General features: G+C 48.5%; 1 protein-coding gene and 1 long non-coding RNA gene across 2 annotated transcripts in view; one reads left to right on the top strand and one right to left on the bottom strand.

Annotated features, from left to right (window-relative positions):
- The window catches only part of LOC122470340 (SV2 related protein), a 77,760-nt gene that overhangs the window by 2,616 nt on the left and 58,678 nt on the right, over positions 1-16,466 (top strand). The gene's annotated exons all lie outside the window — the stretch shown is intronic.
- LOC122470341 lies at positions 1,028-16,464 on the bottom strand. Its single transcript, XR_006293899.1, has 5 exons — positions 16,343-16,464; positions 10,704-10,837; positions 8,129-8,306; positions 1,527-1,722; positions 1,028-1,176 (listed from the first exon to the last, which is right to left on the bottom strand). It is a non-coding gene; the product is annotated as an uncharacterized LOC122470341 (long non-coding RNA).

Genomic DNA, 16,466 nt, shown 5'->3' with positions numbered 1-16,466 from the left:
AGATTATAAGCCACTAAGTAGTTTACAGGGTTTGGGGAGGGGGAAAGGGGATAAGGATGCCTAAGAAAACAGTCCCGCCTTGCAGTTGGAAGCTCCTTCACACAGCTCTAGGATGGTTCATTTCAGGCTCCAAACAACCTCTGCTTTTCACCTGCTGTCCATTCAGGCACAGCACCGTGTACAGGAGATTCAGGAGGCTGAGATTTTATATCCAGTTCTGCGTTATTGCGTGTCCTTGTGCGAGACTTTTCTGGGGCTCTCCTTTCTAGGATGATTTCTTGAAAGCAACTTTTGCAGACTACATTGGTTGATTGGGTGATTGATTGATTCACTCATTTCATTCATTTGGGCACCACCCTAGGTACAAGGGATTCTATGACTGAATAAGCTAGACATGGTCCTTGCCATCAAGGAGGTGACACTCTAAAGCTGCAATGTCCGATATGGTAGTCACTAACCATATGTGGCTATTTGCATTTAAACTTAAGTTATGCAATTTGTACATAAAATCATTTCTATAGTATAGTATATAGCATAAAATATAATTTGTAAATAAAATACGTGAAATTTGAAAAAGTCAGTGTCTCAGTTGCACCGATGACATTTCAACTGCTCAGTAGCTACATGTGGGGACCCCTGGGTGGCTTAGTCGGTTAAGCATCTGACTCTCGATTTCAGCTCAGGTCATGATCTCACAGACTGCGTCCCTGCGTTGTCAAGCTGCATGATCAACAGCACAGAGCCTGCTTGGGATTCTCTCTCTCGCTCTCTTTCTGCCTCCCCCAACCTCAAAATAAATAAATTAAAAAAAAAATAGCTACATCTGGCTAGTAGCTACCATATTGGACAACACTGGTCTAGTGCTAGGAGAGGCAGACCTTGAACACATCTTGCACAGTAATTATGAGAATTGTCTCTTTTTTTAAATTTTTTAATGTTGATTTTATTCTTGAGAGACAGAGAGCGTGAGCAAGGGAGGGGCAGAGAGAGAGGGAGACACAGAATCCAAAGCAGGCTCCAGGCTCTGAGCTGTCAGCACAAACACGGGGCTTGAACTCACAAACCACGAGTTCGTGACCTGAGTCGAAGTCTGACGCTTAATTGACTGAGCCATCCGGGTGCTCCCAATTATGAGAATTGTCTTCAGGACAAGTGCAGGGTGCGATGAGACTAGTTCTAGATGGGGGAGAGGCAGGACCAGTGAAGGATTCCTTGAGAATGTGACATTGCAATTGAGCCCCCAGGGATCATCTAAGGAGAAGAGTGGGTATTTTGGACAAAGGGAACTGTGGAAGCAAAGGCACCAGAGTGGAAAAAAGTGTTGTGTCTCAAAACCAAGCCAGTAGGGGGAACGTAATAAACTGGCGGCTTGAGGGAGACTGCAGAGGATGGCAAGGACCGGGCCATACGGGGCCCTGTAGTGTGTGACAACGAGTTGGAACTTCAGACTGTGTCCGCCCAGTTCACTTTCTTCCTCTCTCCTTTCTTACCAACTTTGTCTTCAAGATTAAACTCAAGTGCATTACCTCGATGAATCTTCCACGGACTTCTCCTGAGCTTCAGCAACAGCAGGGGTAAAAGTGTGGGCTGTGAGGTGGCCAGATGTGGGTTCAAACACCTGGGTGGCCTCGGGCCAGTGACTTCATCTCCCAAACGCTGGGTGTTCCTCCATCAAGTCAGGATAATGGGTGTTCCTCCATCAAGTCAGGATAATGGCCGTATCTGCAGGGCAAGGCTGTTGTGAGTGAGAGTCAGAACAGTCATCTCTGGGAAGCTCTTAGCTCAGTGCCTGGCTCCGAGTTAGGGCTCAGCGAATGGTGCTGGCATTATCGGTCTTCCTTCACTCTAGATTTGTTTCCCTCATCCTCCAACATCACCTGGAAGCCATGGTCTCCTTTCTCAGAACACGAAGAAAATGCTCCCCAAAGGGGGAGGTTCCTGGCCAAGGAGGAGAGACGGGAGTTCATTATCTACTCACTTCAGGCAAAAAGCAGAGAGTTGTTTTAATAGCCTAGGGATCCTCAAGGTCAACCCACCGAAACCTTTTAAAACCTCAAGTTCAAAGCTGCTCACACCCCATCATTTCAAACACATGCCAGCCGGCCTTACCTCTGGGGGATATGTGTTTTAGTGACTTAAAGGGGAACAATCTGGAGGCCAAAGAATGTCCCCTTGCAAAGGGGACCATGCAAAATGTCCCCTTGCAAAAAGGCCATTGCTTGGGTGATCTTAGGTTTTAGGGAGGATTGTCGCAGGGTCTGCTGGCCCGGAGAGAGGTACTACAGCCCCTGTGAATCTCTTTTCTGTCTGTCTTAAAGAATTATGCAGATCTGACTGTGAATCACTGTGTGATCTTAGGCAGCGTATTTAGTTTCCTGAGACCTAAGGGGTTCCCCAGGCCACCTTGAGAGGCATTCTCAGCTTTAAGATTCTAAGCTCCCTAGATGGGTGCCTGGTACCATCCTGGCTTATGGAAATTATTCTGTGATAATTATTAATTATATCTCTCACTCTGTAGTACGTGGTTTCTCAACTTTGACATTATTTACATTTCAGACCAGATGGTACCTTGGGGGGGGGGCGTGGCTATGCATTATAGGATGTTTAGCAGCATCCCTGGCCTCTACCCACTAGATGTCACAACCTGTCCCCCCAAGTTGTGACAATCCAAAATGTCTCCAGACATTGCCAATGTCCCCTAAGAGACTAAATTGTGCCCCAATGAGAACACTGCTCTAAAGTGTTTTAGTTTAGGTAATAAATTATTCAGTGTCTCTATTCCTACAGCATCTTTGGGTCTCTCTTCCAACCTCATTTTCTCTGACCTTAGTCCTGTCAGGACCCTAGTACGTGCTCTTTATGCACCTTCTTCCACCCTCAGTATACTGTTGGTAAAAAAAACTATGAGGTCCATAAGGACAAGAGCTCAGTCTGACACACAGAAGGTCCTTACAGCATGCTTGCTGAGTGAATGCATGAGTCAGTTACAAAGACAAACTACTTGGAAAGGTGTAGCACAGCCCTCTGCTCCCTGTCGCCCTTCCACTGAGGCCATGGCACAGAATGAGCAAGTGTGGGGGCTCTCTACTCAAGCAGACCTGGATTCAAATCCTGACTTTCCTGCTAAACGGGAAGGCCATCTTTTCTTCTCCAGGCCCCAGTTTCAAGCGCTTAGTAGAGCTACCTGCACAGAGTAAGGGCTAGATAAATGTTAACTGTTGTTTATTTGTGATCGTTGCCTTTTGTCCAGAATATAAGCTAGTGGTCCACTACCCAGGGAACAAAGTCAATGCTATTCAGGTCGATGGAGGTGGTAGGAAAATACAGAGAACTAAAATCCACGGAGAACTAAGCTTTCTTCTAATTATGGACGTCGAGAGATTCTGGAATGGAAGGGATCTTAAAGGCCATTGCATCCAACCCCTCATACCTTATCGCCCCAACCCAGGGCAGGAGGGCATCAAGCGGTGGCTTTCAAACATCTGTGGCCACCCTCAGTGGGTTATTAAAATTCAGATCCCTGGGCTCTACCCTGCAGAGATGCACAAGCCTTAAATCAGGAGAATGGCCCAGGAACTGGCATTTTAATCAGCTCCCTAGGGGTGTTCTTGGCCGCAGAGAAGCATCGGCTAATTGGTTAAGACTGTGGGCTGTGGAACTTCTCCGGCCAGGGACTGTAGTACACTATATTCTCTCTAGGGATCCTGAGCCAATTGATGTGATGTCCCCGAGCTTCTATTTACTTGTCTATAAACTGGGCATATTAATAACACCTCCTTCCCAGGGTTGTTGAAGAGGTTATAGAAGATTGTAAGTATATATAGCATTTAGGTGTGCTGAAAAGCTGTGTGTTAAATATCATTACCCTTAGGTCCACTTGTGGATACCCGCCCACCTCTCCTAGACCGTCTCTCATAAAGGAGAGGCCCACTGCCTTCGAAAGCAGCCTTTTTCATCTCTGGACTTCTTGGCCTAAGAAGGCTCCCCATGCTGTGCTGAAATCTGCTTCCCTCTCCTCTATCCCCACAAGCTCAAGCTCTGGTCTCAGGGTCCGAGTTGAACAAGTGCCATCTTTCACGTGCCTAAATTTGAAATATTTGAAGACAGAGGTCCAGCTCCTGAGAAGACGCTTCCCGAATCGCACGGCTCAGGGAGTGCCCAGGTCTTATCTCGAAGGGAAACGAAAAGCGAGTCCATTTTTAAATAACCTCGGCAATCTCCATTGCACTGGGCCCACGGTATCGAACCCCATTGGCCAATAGGTCTCAGATTCCTAAGAAGCCCCAACGCCACGCCGCTGAGCACGTGGGACAAAACCGAGGGATGCTGGTCCTCGGCGCTGACCGACTGAGTTCCCCAAACAAGTGGGCATTTGTTATGCCTTGTAGACGGGTCTCTCAGGGAAGGGGTCTTCCTCCACTCATCGGTGGGGGGTGGGTAGGGAGGACAAATGACAAAAGCTTCACCCCCACCCCCTTCCCCGGTTTAGTCCCCCTAATCCAAGCCACCATCACCCCTCACACAGCCAACTGGACAGCCACCTCCCTGGTCTCCCTGCTTCCTTCCTTGCCATCTTTCTGTGTTAAACATGCCTCTTATTTTCTATAGTCTAGTGTTTTGGCATCTTGGGGCTTTGCTGATCCTGGAGGGATTGTCCCTTCCGGAATTAACTGGTCATGATTCATCTGCCAGTGCACTTTCCGTACACAAGGTAACCAACCCAGAGCCACTATCCCCCTGTCCTAATCACCCCAAGGCCAAGTACCAGGCAGCCCCTGTGCCCCAGAACCTGCTGAGATTATCCACACTGATAATTACTCAAACCTCAGCCCGCTTACCCGGCCTCGCCTACTCCTTCCTGTGGAGACCAGGATAAGGGCTCTTGCCCACCTTTCCCCCTCACCCTCCCTGCCTTTTTACCAACTCAGGTGCGTCCCCATATGGCGCCTGAGGTGTGGCAGGTTCCTCTTGTGATCTGGGAGTAGAACAGAGTGTATTCTTTACCAACAGTTGTCTCCTGGTCCGTCGGTCTTGCTCTCCCTCAATAATATTATAACCTGTATTTTAAACCACCCTCCACAATCTGTTCTTCCTCTTGTGGAAACACGTGCCTGAGTGATCGTCTCAAAACTCAACTCTCATCATCTTCCACTCTCTCTTGCCTGCTTGAAACCTTTCAATGGCATCCCCTGGGTCTTGGGATAATGTGCAAAGTCCTCACTGTGGTGTCCAACGCTTTGCATGAGCCAGCCTGTCTCTCTGACCTCCGTGCCTTGGCCCTGCCTCTGGGCCTTTGCACCAGCCATTCTCCCTGCCCTCTCTCCAACTGAGCCCAGCTCTTCTTGCCCTCTTGATCTCAGCCTCCTTAGGGAGGTCTACTCTGACTCCTCCTTTCGCCAGTTCTTTACCTTCCCACTCCTTTCCTTTCCTTCTCAAGATCCATTCGTTGGCAAATGTATCATAATTTCTTCGCTTACCATCTCCCCAACTAGAGCACCCACCCCATGAGGGCAGGGACCACATCTATTTTGTGCCTTTGGCATCCCAACACCCAGCACACCGTCAGCACTCAGTAAACACCGAAATTACCGAATGATTGTGCCGGGCTGTGCAAGACACTCTTGTCTATATTGACTCCTTTCATCTCCTTGGCAACCCTGTGAGGTGGGGATTACCATCTCCATCCAATCAGGGAGGCAACCAAGACTCAGAGAGGTAAAGTAACCTCCCTAGGGTCACACAGCAACTAAGTGGCACGGACAAGGAATCCAAACACCGGTCAGTCTGCTTGCCAGAGTTGGGCTCCCTTCTTCCCCAGGACAGACCATGTCTCTTCATGACGGGACACTATCTGCCACCCTGTGAAAATCACAGTGAGGTGTAAGCTTCCCTTTCAGTCTGGTAGATTCGCTACCTCAGGGGATAAAAGCCCAGAAGCTCAGATGAAAAGAGAAAAAACTTCCGTATCTGAAATACCCTAACCAAGGCTCAGACCCTAATTTAAGGAACTGGAGTGAATTACATGATGGTACAAATACGATTTTTGACAGCCATTTCCTCAAGCTCTTCTCTTCTTTAAATAGCAAAATTATGTGAAATAAATGTTCCCTGCTATTTTGGTAAATTACATGCTGTATATACACAACAAATGCCAAGAAATTTTGTAAGCCAACCTGTTTCCAAGCCCTCATACATTTAACATATGTCATCGCGATTTTCTTTATCTTTCCTATCACATTTTCCCCCCTTGGGAAGTCTTGACTCAGAGAGTTGATAAATACTTTCAGGAACCCGACCGAGTCGAAATGTAGTCTGCTTTTCTGAGAGTCATTTAGTGTCAAAGGTCTCTCTTTATGTCTGTCTTTAAACAAGTTTTCATAAAGAAAGATGCGCTGGCTGCTTGGGGTTTGCCGGAGTGGGAATGTGAGCAGATCCCGGTTTAAACCTGCGGGGAGCTAAGTCACTTTCTCAAGGTCATATTTCACAAGGGTCAGTGTCCTCTGGGCTCAGGCAGAAAGGCGATCCGAGCGGGACCAGGTGGAGGGAAGGTGGCATTTACTCAATGCCCGCGATTTTCCCGTTCCTTCGTCAAGCTCAGTTAACCTCTATAGCGGTCCTGCAAGCTCCTTATCATTCCCATTCCACAGATGAAAGTGTCTGCGCTGTGCTTAGCAGGTGCCACGTTATCAACAAGCGCTCTGGAAAGAGTTGCTGTTGTTACTTATATTACAAAAGCAATAGATGTGCGGGTTTAAAATTGCAAACGTTAGAAAGGTCCAAAATGAAAAGTAGAAAAATGTCCTTCCCATCCAGAAAGTCCCCATTTCCGTGCAGTCCTTCTGCCCAGAAAGAAACCAGTCTGTGATTTCTTATGTATCCTTCCAGAACGCCCAGGACGGCGGAGGAATACTCGATGGCATCGTTTGTCCAACAAAGGTGCACACAAATTATCTGGGGACCTGGCTAAAATGCAGATAGATGCTGATTCAGTAGCTCTGGGTCAGGGCCTGAGACTCTGAATTTCTAACAAGCCTCTAGGGGATGCTGGGGCCCCTGGTTCAAGACCACACTTAAATCTTAGTAGCAAAGAACCTAGATCACGTAACCACGTTCTAGCATGTTTAGTAACAAACCCTGACAATCTTTTCCTGTTGGCTCTTAGAGATCAACTTGTGTGTGTGTGTGTGTGTGTGTGTGTGTGTGTGTGTGCGCGCATGTGTGGGTGTGTGTTTATTATGGCAAAATATACGTAAGATAAAATTTACCATTTGGACAATTTTAAGCATATGGTTAGGGCCTTAAGTACCTTCACGCTGTTATGCAACCAACCCTACCATCGTTTCCAGAACTTTTTCATCTTCCCCAGCTGAAACTCTGTGCCCATTAAACACCAAATCCCCCTTCCCCCCAGCCCCTGGCAACTGCTATCCTACCTTCTGTCCCTGTGAATTTGACTATTCTAGGCCCCCTCGTATAGGCACACTCATACAATATTTGTCTTCTCACGCCAGACTTATTTCATTTAGCATAATATCTTCAGAGTTCATCCATGTTGTAGCGTGTCAGAATTTCCTCTTTTTTAAGGGCTGAATAATATTCCACTGTATGTCCAGACCACACTCTGTTGATCTGTTCGTCCACTGATGGACCCTTGGATGGTTGAGAGATTATGATAGGGATCAAACAAACAGAATTTTTTAAACATTCTCTTAAGTGGATGCACCATCATCTATGTAATTACTCCCCTCCCGATGATTACTGCACACAGCATGCCAGCACCAGAAGAGAATATAGCAGAGCGGCTGGGAGTGGGGACTCTGAAGTCAGACGGCTTTGCCAAAGTCTGCCTTAGACACCTGCTGGGTGACCTTCGTGCAGCTCCTGGCCCCTCTGGCCTTCACTGTCCTCATCTGTGAAATGGGGTTAGTGACCGTGAAAAGTACATAAGGTAATCAATACAGAGCACAGGGGTGGCACCTGACACCCAGCAAGCTAACAACCCTTATCAGCCGTTGTTTGTATCGTAAGCCGTTGCCTTCTCACGTCTGTCCCTGCAACGAACTGCCAGCAGCATAATTCTGTGTGGGAGCACAGAGCACTGAACGTTTTGAAAGCTATCACAGAGTACCTTCCCCAGAGTTGCAGTGGTCCCTTTAGTCACAGAAAGAAGTGTGGAGCCCTTGGATGGTCCTTGAGGAGAGGATACGATACAAGCAGGATCCCGAGGAGATTGTCGGGCTTCATGGTCATTCCCTCTGCGATGTTACCTTGGAGTCAAGGGTGATCCATTCATCTTCCCTTCATCCCTGAAAATGAGGTGATGACATATGTAAATGTCCATTTCCTTCTCGGGGCGCCTGGGTGGTTCAGTCGGTTGGGCGTCCGCCTTCAGCTCAGGTCATGATCTCACGGTCTCTGAGTTCGAGCCCTGATTCGGGTCGTACTCTGTGCTGACAGCTCATTGCCTGGAGCCTGCTTTGGATTCTGTGCCTCCCTCTCTCTCTGCCCCTGCCCCGCTCACGCTCTGTCTCTCAAAAAGAAGTAAACATTAAAAAAAAATTGTTTTAAATGTCCATTTCCTTCCCTTTTCTAATACTTCTCTATGTTTCTATCTCCCATGAATACCTAGGGGACTGTTGATGTTTCTGATGTGGGGGTTGCTTCTTAGGGACAGGAAGTCCCACTTATTTGAAATTCCTTCCCATTTAATACCACCCCTCACTCAGAGGGTTGCAGAGTTGAAATGTTACCCCCTCCACGCCCCTAGCTAGCCTTTCAAAGCTTTTTTTTTTTAAGTTTATTTATTTTTGTTAGAGAGACAGAGTGTGAGAGGACGAGGGGCAGAGAGAGAGGGAGACATAGAATCTAAAGCAGGCTCCAGGCTGTGAGCTCTCAGCACAGCCCGATGCGGGTCTTGAACCCACAAACGGCGAGATCATGACCTGAGCTGAAGTCAGACACTTAACCGATTAAGCCTCCCAGGTGCCCCCAAGGCATTAAAAAAAAGTTCATTTATTTATTTTGAGAGAGAGACAGAGAGAGAGCACAAGCAGGGGAGAGGCAGAGAGAGAGAGGGAGAGAGAGAATCCTAAGCAGGCTCCGAGCTGTCAGCATGGAGCCCGACACGGGGCTCAAACTCACAAACCGTGAGATCATGACCTGAGCCAACGTCAAGAGTCCAACAGTTAACCTACAGAGCCACCCAGCCGCCCCTCACGGCACTTACCTGTAGCATTTCTCACAATGTGCAAGACAGCTACGTGTGGGCACACACACCTTTTTCAATGCCCACCTCCCTCCCCAGCAGCAGACCATGAGCCCAGCAGGAAGGAACCTCAGTGTGCTTGGCTCACCCTTGAAACCCCAGTACTTCTGGACTCGCTACGAGGCAGGTGCTCAATAAATATTTGTTGAATAAATGAACAAATGGATTCCAGTAACATCGATGGCAGTATTAAAGATTGAGGGGTTTGGTTTTTTCTTTTTTATGGTGAAATACACAAACAAAATTTATCGTTTTAATTATTTGTAAGTATACATACACTCGCCTTGTTGGGCAACCACACCATCCTCCGTCTCCAGGACTATTTCGTCTTCTCAAAATGCAACTCTGACCCCCTTAAACACGAGCCTTCCATTCCTTCCCAGCCCCGCCCCCACCACCCCTGGCGATTGCTATTCTCCTTTGTCTCTGTGAAATTGAGTTCTCCAAGCATCTTGAAAGTCGAATCATACAATATTTGTCCTTTTGCGACCGGTATGTTTCACTTAGCATGGTGTTTTCAAGGTTCGTCCGTGTCATAGCATGGATCGACGCTTCACTCCTTTATAAGGCTAAATAGTATTCCATTGTGTGGCTAGGACCCCGTTTTGTTTATCCATTCATTCATCAGCTGAGAGACACTTGGGTCGCTCCCACCGTTTTGGGCTCTCATGACTCATGCAGCAGTGAACTTGGCGTATATGCACAATGGCATGCAACAGTCACCTCTGTCTGGTTCCAGGGAATTTCCACCGTCTCAAAAGGAAACCCGGTACCATCAGGCAGCCACCCCCCCTTCCCCCCACCACTCCCAGACCCCGGTGACCGCTAATCCACCTTCTGTCTCCATGCGCTGGTCCATTCTGGATACTTCACGTAAATGGAATCATGCAACATGCGGCCTTTTGCGTCTGGCTTCCTTCGCCCAGCTTCACGTTTCAACGTTCATCTGAGTTGTGGCAGGTGTTGGTGATCTGAGGACTCTTACGCAGCGGTGCGCTATCGACCATTCAAACCAGCCCTAAGAGCAGATTGACTGTTGAACATTCAGAACATTTTGGAGCCTGTTATTTCACCATCGGCAGGTTGAACTTGGTCGCATATACACCCTGGATATCGTCACATGCTACATATCCTTATGGCCTGGGGGGTTTTAGCTGAGATTCAGTCTATGGGCACACCACTGGCCTGAGAACAATCCCGTGGTCTCCCTCAGCATGCCCCCCAATGCTACCCCCAAAGAAATGCCTGGTCAGAGGAAAACAGTGTTCTTGCTGCTTAAGCAAAGCCCCAGACCCCAGCTTCTAACCAGATTTCCGAGCCCCAGGCCTTTGCTCCCAGGGGACACCTGCCTCCCGGCTCCAGGCAGGGACATCTATCTGTCCTGTATCACAGGGGTCCTGGGCCTCTCGGACGAGGTAGAGGGGCTGCAGACACCCACCTCCGCCGACAGAGTAGGGGCTCCGATCCTCGGCACGACTGCTTCCTGATCGGTACGGGGCAGGCGCGCAGCAGAATTGTTTGTCTGACTCCGTGGCACGAAATCAGTCCGCACATCAGCAACGGCAGCACCACCTGGGAACGTGTCAGAAATGCAAAATCTCAGTTCCCAGCCGAGACCTTCTGAATCAGACCCTCTGGCCGTGGGGCCCCGGCCATCAGGATTGTGACCAGCCCTGTAGGGGTTCAAAGACTCCATTCAGCTAAAACGCCCTGCAGCAGTGTGATGACCTGGGAAGTGGTCAACCAGGCTGGAATAGAGCTGTGCCTTCTGATTCCCGCTCTAGAACACATCGTTTCCCACTGCCTGGCAAGTCTCCTACATGTAGGCCAGCTCAGTTCAGGCATCACCTTCCTTCCCCAGACGCCTTCTCTCTGGGGAGAGAAACCGATGCCCAGTGATTAGGACCTAGGGCTCTAATACCAAAGCCAACCCGGCTGAGGCCTCAGCTCCTTCAAAGCTGTGTGACTTTGGATGAGTGCCTTAACCTCTCTGGGCATCGGTTTCCTCATCCGTGACGTGGGGATAATAGCGGTACCTAATTCATAGGCTAATTGTCAGGGTAACAGGCGAGAATGTAAAAGGCTTATAGCATAGCTCTTAGCACATAGCAAGTGCTCAGTAAAAACAGCTCTGTGGTTTGAGAACTAGTATCTAAGAAGCTTGAGGGAGGGGAATTCGAGGTGTGCACAGTGCTTTAAATTTGTTTGCATAATAACTCTGGAGGGGCTTATTTGTAGCAGTTACCATTGGTGCCGGTCCCAGATCCCCTCTACCAGGCTGGTGAATCTCCCAGGTGCCATTAGGTTTGGCGGCTTATAGCTCCCAGCTGTGGTCCGCTCTGAAGAGTGCCCTCAGCTGAGGGGAGCCGCCTCACCTGGGGACACCTAGGAGGCTATGCCCTCCGCCCCTGCGGCGACGTGCCAATGACTGACGCGAGCCCAGCCCCCAGACCTCTGGGTGGGACCATCCTGATGGCATAATTCCCACTCCAGAGCTCCCCAACGGATCAGATTTCAGCAAAAACCACATCCCCGCCTTGTCCTGCCTCCCTCACTTCCCAGTGGAAGTGCTTCCTTAACAAATCCTCGCGCAAGAATCCCCAGCTCATTTTTGCAGCGATCGAAGAATTCATCATGAAATTCATCTGGAATCCCATGGACCCCAGGACGGCCAAAACAATTTTGAAAACGAAGAACAGAATTGGAGGTCTCACACTTCCTGATTTCAAACCTCACTACAAAGCGACAGCGACGAAAACCACGTGGTCCTGACCTGAGGAAAGACATATAGACCAAGGGAATGGAGTAGAGAGCTCAGAAATGAACCCTCCTGTGTAACGGTCAAGTGATTTTTGACGAGATCGTTCCATGGGGTGAAGGGCGGTCCTCTCAACAAATGGTGCTGGGAAAACTGGATGTCCACGTGCAAAATAAAAGCTGGACCCCCACCTTATGGCATATACAAAAATCAACTCAAAACGGATCAAAGATCTAACCCTATAAAAAGCTCTTAGATGAAAATATAAGGAAAAAGATTCATGGCATTGGAATTGGCTGGACCATATCACAATTAAAAATTTGTGTACATCCAAGGACACAATCAACAGAGCTGAAAAGGCCACCTCTGTCAAGGGAGAAGCTATCTGTGAATCATATATCTGATAAAGCATTGATATCCAGAATATATTCCCAATACACCTGATTTAAAAATGGACAAAAGCCTTGAACATGTTTTCAAAGATATACACATGGCCAACAAATCGGTGCTCAATTTTAGGGAAATTCAAATCCAAACCACAACCAGACACCATTCCACACCCATTAAGCTGGCTTTTATTTAAAAAAAAAAGAAAAGAGGGGCGCCGGGGTGGCTCAGTCGGTTAAGTGTCCGACTTCAGCTCAGGTCACGATCTCGCGGTCCGCGAGTTCGAGCCCCGCGTCGGGCTCTGGGCTGATGGCTCGGAGCCTGGAGCCTGTTTCCGATTCTGTGTCTCCCTCTCTCTCTGCCCCACCCCCGTTCATGCTCTGTCTCTCTCTGTCTCAAAAATAAATAAACGTTAAAAAAATTATTAAAAAAAAAAAGAAAAGAAAAGAAAAAAGAAATAGTTAAGTATTGGCAAGGATGTAGAAAATTGGAACATTTGTGCATCGATGACAGAAATACAAACTGCTACAGCCGCTGTGGAAAACTATATGCAGGTTTCTCAGAAAATTAAACATAAGATTACCCTATGATCCAGCAATCCCACTTCTGGGTATAGAGCCAAAAGAAGGGAAAGCTGGGACTCAGACACACGCACACCCACGGTCCCAGCAGCCTTATTCACAACAGCCCAAAGGTGGAACAACCCAAGCGTCCGTGATGGGCGGATAAAAAAAATTGTGGTATGTCCATGCCGTGGAATATTATTTACCCTAAAAAAGGAAGGGCATTCTGGCACGTGCTACAACGCGAAGGAACCCCGAGGACATGATTCTGAGTGAAAGAAGCCGGTCACAAAAAGCACAAATACCGTACGATCCCACTCACGTGAGGCACGTAGAAAAATTCAATTCATAGAGGCAGAAGGTGGGATGGTGGGTGTCAGAGACTGGAGGAAGAGGGGAACAGGGAGTTAGTGTTTAGTGGGTAGAGTTCCAGACCGGGAAGAGGAAGAGCCCTGGAGGTTCACGGTGGTGATGGTGGGACAACAATGTGAATGGACTTAATGCCATACGATTGTACACTTATACGTGGTTAAGATGGCAAATTTTAGGGGCGCCTGGGTGGCACAGTCGGTTGAGCGTCCGACTTCAGCCAGGTCACGATCTCGCGGTCCGTGAGTTCGAGTCCCGCGTCGGGCTCTGGGCTGATGGCTCGGAGCCTGGAGCCTGTTTCCGATTCTGTGTCTCCCTCTCTCTCTGCCCCTCCCCCGTTCATGCTCTGTCTCTCTGTCCCAAAAATAAATAAAAACGTTGAAAAAAATTTTTTTTAAAAAAAGATGGCAAATTTTATTTTATGTGTATTAGACCGCAACCAGAAAAGAAGAGAATCCCACCGTAGGCTCTGTGTCTCAGGCATCCGATTCATGACGCAATTATCACACCCAAATTACAGAGGAGGTAAACTGAGGCTCAGAGTGACTGTTATATCTTATCGGCCGGGGATGATAATAGTCACTGCCATTCAGGGTTTTGTGAGGATTAAATCAACCAATGACGCGTGTAAAGACCCCTGATCAAGGAAGAGAGTTACCTAGGAAGATGTGGGAGAAGGAAATCAGAAAGGAGTCACGGTAGCTTCCACTGAATTATGGCCAAACGTTGGCAATTTTGTGTCGTGCAACCTGACAGTGATGTTCGGTCCTTAAGCTGGACAGCGGAGCCAAAATATTTCTGTCATTGTTACCTATACGCTTGCGTATGTTTTAAATATTTCAAAATAAAATTTTTATGGAACGAACGTCAGAGTAGGTAGGGAGCAATAGAAGGGTTTGGAGAGAGAGCGTCCCATCTTTGGCCGGGAATGCAAGGTTTTGATCTGACAGAAATGGGGTTGAACCTTGGCTCTGTGTCACTCTAGCCATGGCTGTGAGCGAGTCACGTGACTTCTGGGGCCGCGGTTTCCTGGTCTAGTAAAGGGCTGGTAAGGATCCCAACCTCGACCGTTGTGCGCATCCGAGCGCTTGGAAAACAACACCCAGAATGAGGCACGGAACGTAAGCTCGGGGCTGCCAGCGGGGGGTGGTGATGCTAGACGGGACGGGACGGAGTGAGAGCTCCAGGCTTCAGTCAGACCAGACCAGCCTGCACACCCTGTGTTCTAGGTCCGCCCCAGGCGAGCCTCACAGCTCAAGCTTTCCAAGCCCAGCCTTGTCCGTGAGTGGTGTTTCAGGAATTTGCAAACCCGCTGTGATTTCATCTGCTTTTTCTCTTCTCCGACTTCGTAAGCGGGACGTGTTCCCCTTGCTTCTATGTCAGAGCACCAGTTATTCGCGGTGAAATACAGGGGATCGTGCAACGATTAATAATGATAATAGTAACAGTATGTTTTACTTAGATATTTCTTCTTTTCTACCCTTTATTTTTTTTTAATGTTTCTTTTTGAGACAGAGAGAGACGGAGCATGAGCGGGGGAGGGGCAGAGAGAGAGAGAGGGAGACACAGAATCCGAAGCAGGCTCCAGGCTCTGAGCTGTCAGCACAGAGCCCGACAAGGGGCTCGAACTCACCAACCGTGAGATCATGACCTGAGCCGAAGTCAGACAGTCAACTGACTGAGCCACCCAGGCGCCCCTCTACCTCTTTATTTTTTTAAGTTTATTATTTATTTTGAGAGAGAGAGAGAGAGAACCAATGGGGGAGGGCAGAGTGGGGGGGGGGGACAGAGGATCTGAAGAGGGCTCTCTGCTGTCAGCACAGAGCCCGATGTGGGGCTCAAACTCGTGAACCATGAGATCGCGACCCGAGCCGAAGTCAGATGCTTCACCCACTGAGCCACCCAGGCGCCCCTCCCTTTTTAGCTTTTTAAAGCATTGCCCAAATTTGCCCTCTAGGCCTTCATGCTCCTGACTTCCCAGCTTTCTGTTTTCAAAGCCCTAAGAGCAACGGGCATTACTCATTCAACATCGCTCTCTCCCGTGACCCGTGGCTGGGACGCCTCTGTTCTGTCCCCACCGTGACCCCAAAACCCACCACAGGGCTGGCGGACGGTAGGAGTTTTGTGTTTGGGAGTGAGGGAGATGGAAGGACACAGGTAATTTTTACTGCTGAGCCCCAGATGAAGAGGTCGCCGCTCGGAGAAACCAAGGCTTTTCCAGAGTAGCAAGAAATAGTATCATTTGAAGGAATGTATTGCAGAGCGGAGTCCGTGGGTCTCAAACGCGAAAGCCTACAAGCGCAGGCAAAAGGGGCAAGTCCCAAGTAAGAGGAACAGAGAACAGGTACAAGTGGCAAAAGACCCTCCAGGCTGGAGGTAACTTGGAGAGGAAGGGACTGTGATCAACCATGGAGTGTGTGTCCCATCTACGGGGAGCCCACTACCCAGATTGAGCCACATGGCTCCCTTACAGGAAGATGAGCCCCAGGTGACCAGTACTCCACTCTTTTTTTTAACTAATCTCTCCACCCAACATGAGGCTCGAGCCCACAACCCCAAGATCAAGAGTCGCATGCTCCACTGACTGAGCCAGCCAGCTGCCCCAGATACTCTACTTTTTGAAGAGACATGAAGAATCTGGCTTTCTACAGTACTTCTCCCAATTAAAAAACTTGGGCATCCACTTTAACTATAAAAAAAAGACTGTAAGGGGAACTTTTTTGTGGACATAATGTCACCCCTTAGGTGACCACAAATTGTTACCCCTGACACAGAGAGAGGAGTCTAAATTCTGAAACACAGGTGATTCCAAACAGAATTTACATCTACAGCAAAGATATCCTCTTTCACATAGCCTAGCTCGTGTATAGGGTCCCCCTGGAGTTGTGCAGTGCCCAACCTGTACAAATGTACGTGGCAGCCCTGATACATTAACTCTTAAAGCTGTCACACACCCCCCCCCCCCCACCAGTCCAACTCAATGGAAATGCCACCCCCTACCTGCATATCCATTCGATTCTCCGGACCATGAGAAAAAGCCTTTCACCTGTCTTGGGCACAAGAGCTGTTCAGCAAGGGCATTGAAGGGAAGTTCTAGCCATCATGACCAGATTTGCTCTGTTCT

Source organism: Prionailurus bengalensis, chromosome D3 (genome assembly GCF_016509475.1).
Source record: "Prionailurus bengalensis isolate Pbe53 chromosome D3, Fcat_Pben_1.1_paternal_pri, whole genome shotgun sequence".
Lineage (NCBI taxonomy): Eukaryota > Metazoa > Chordata > Mammalia > Carnivora > Felidae > Prionailurus > Prionailurus bengalensis.
Note: the sequence above shows the minus strand (reverse complement) of the source record. Positions and strands in the feature narration are given on the sequence as shown.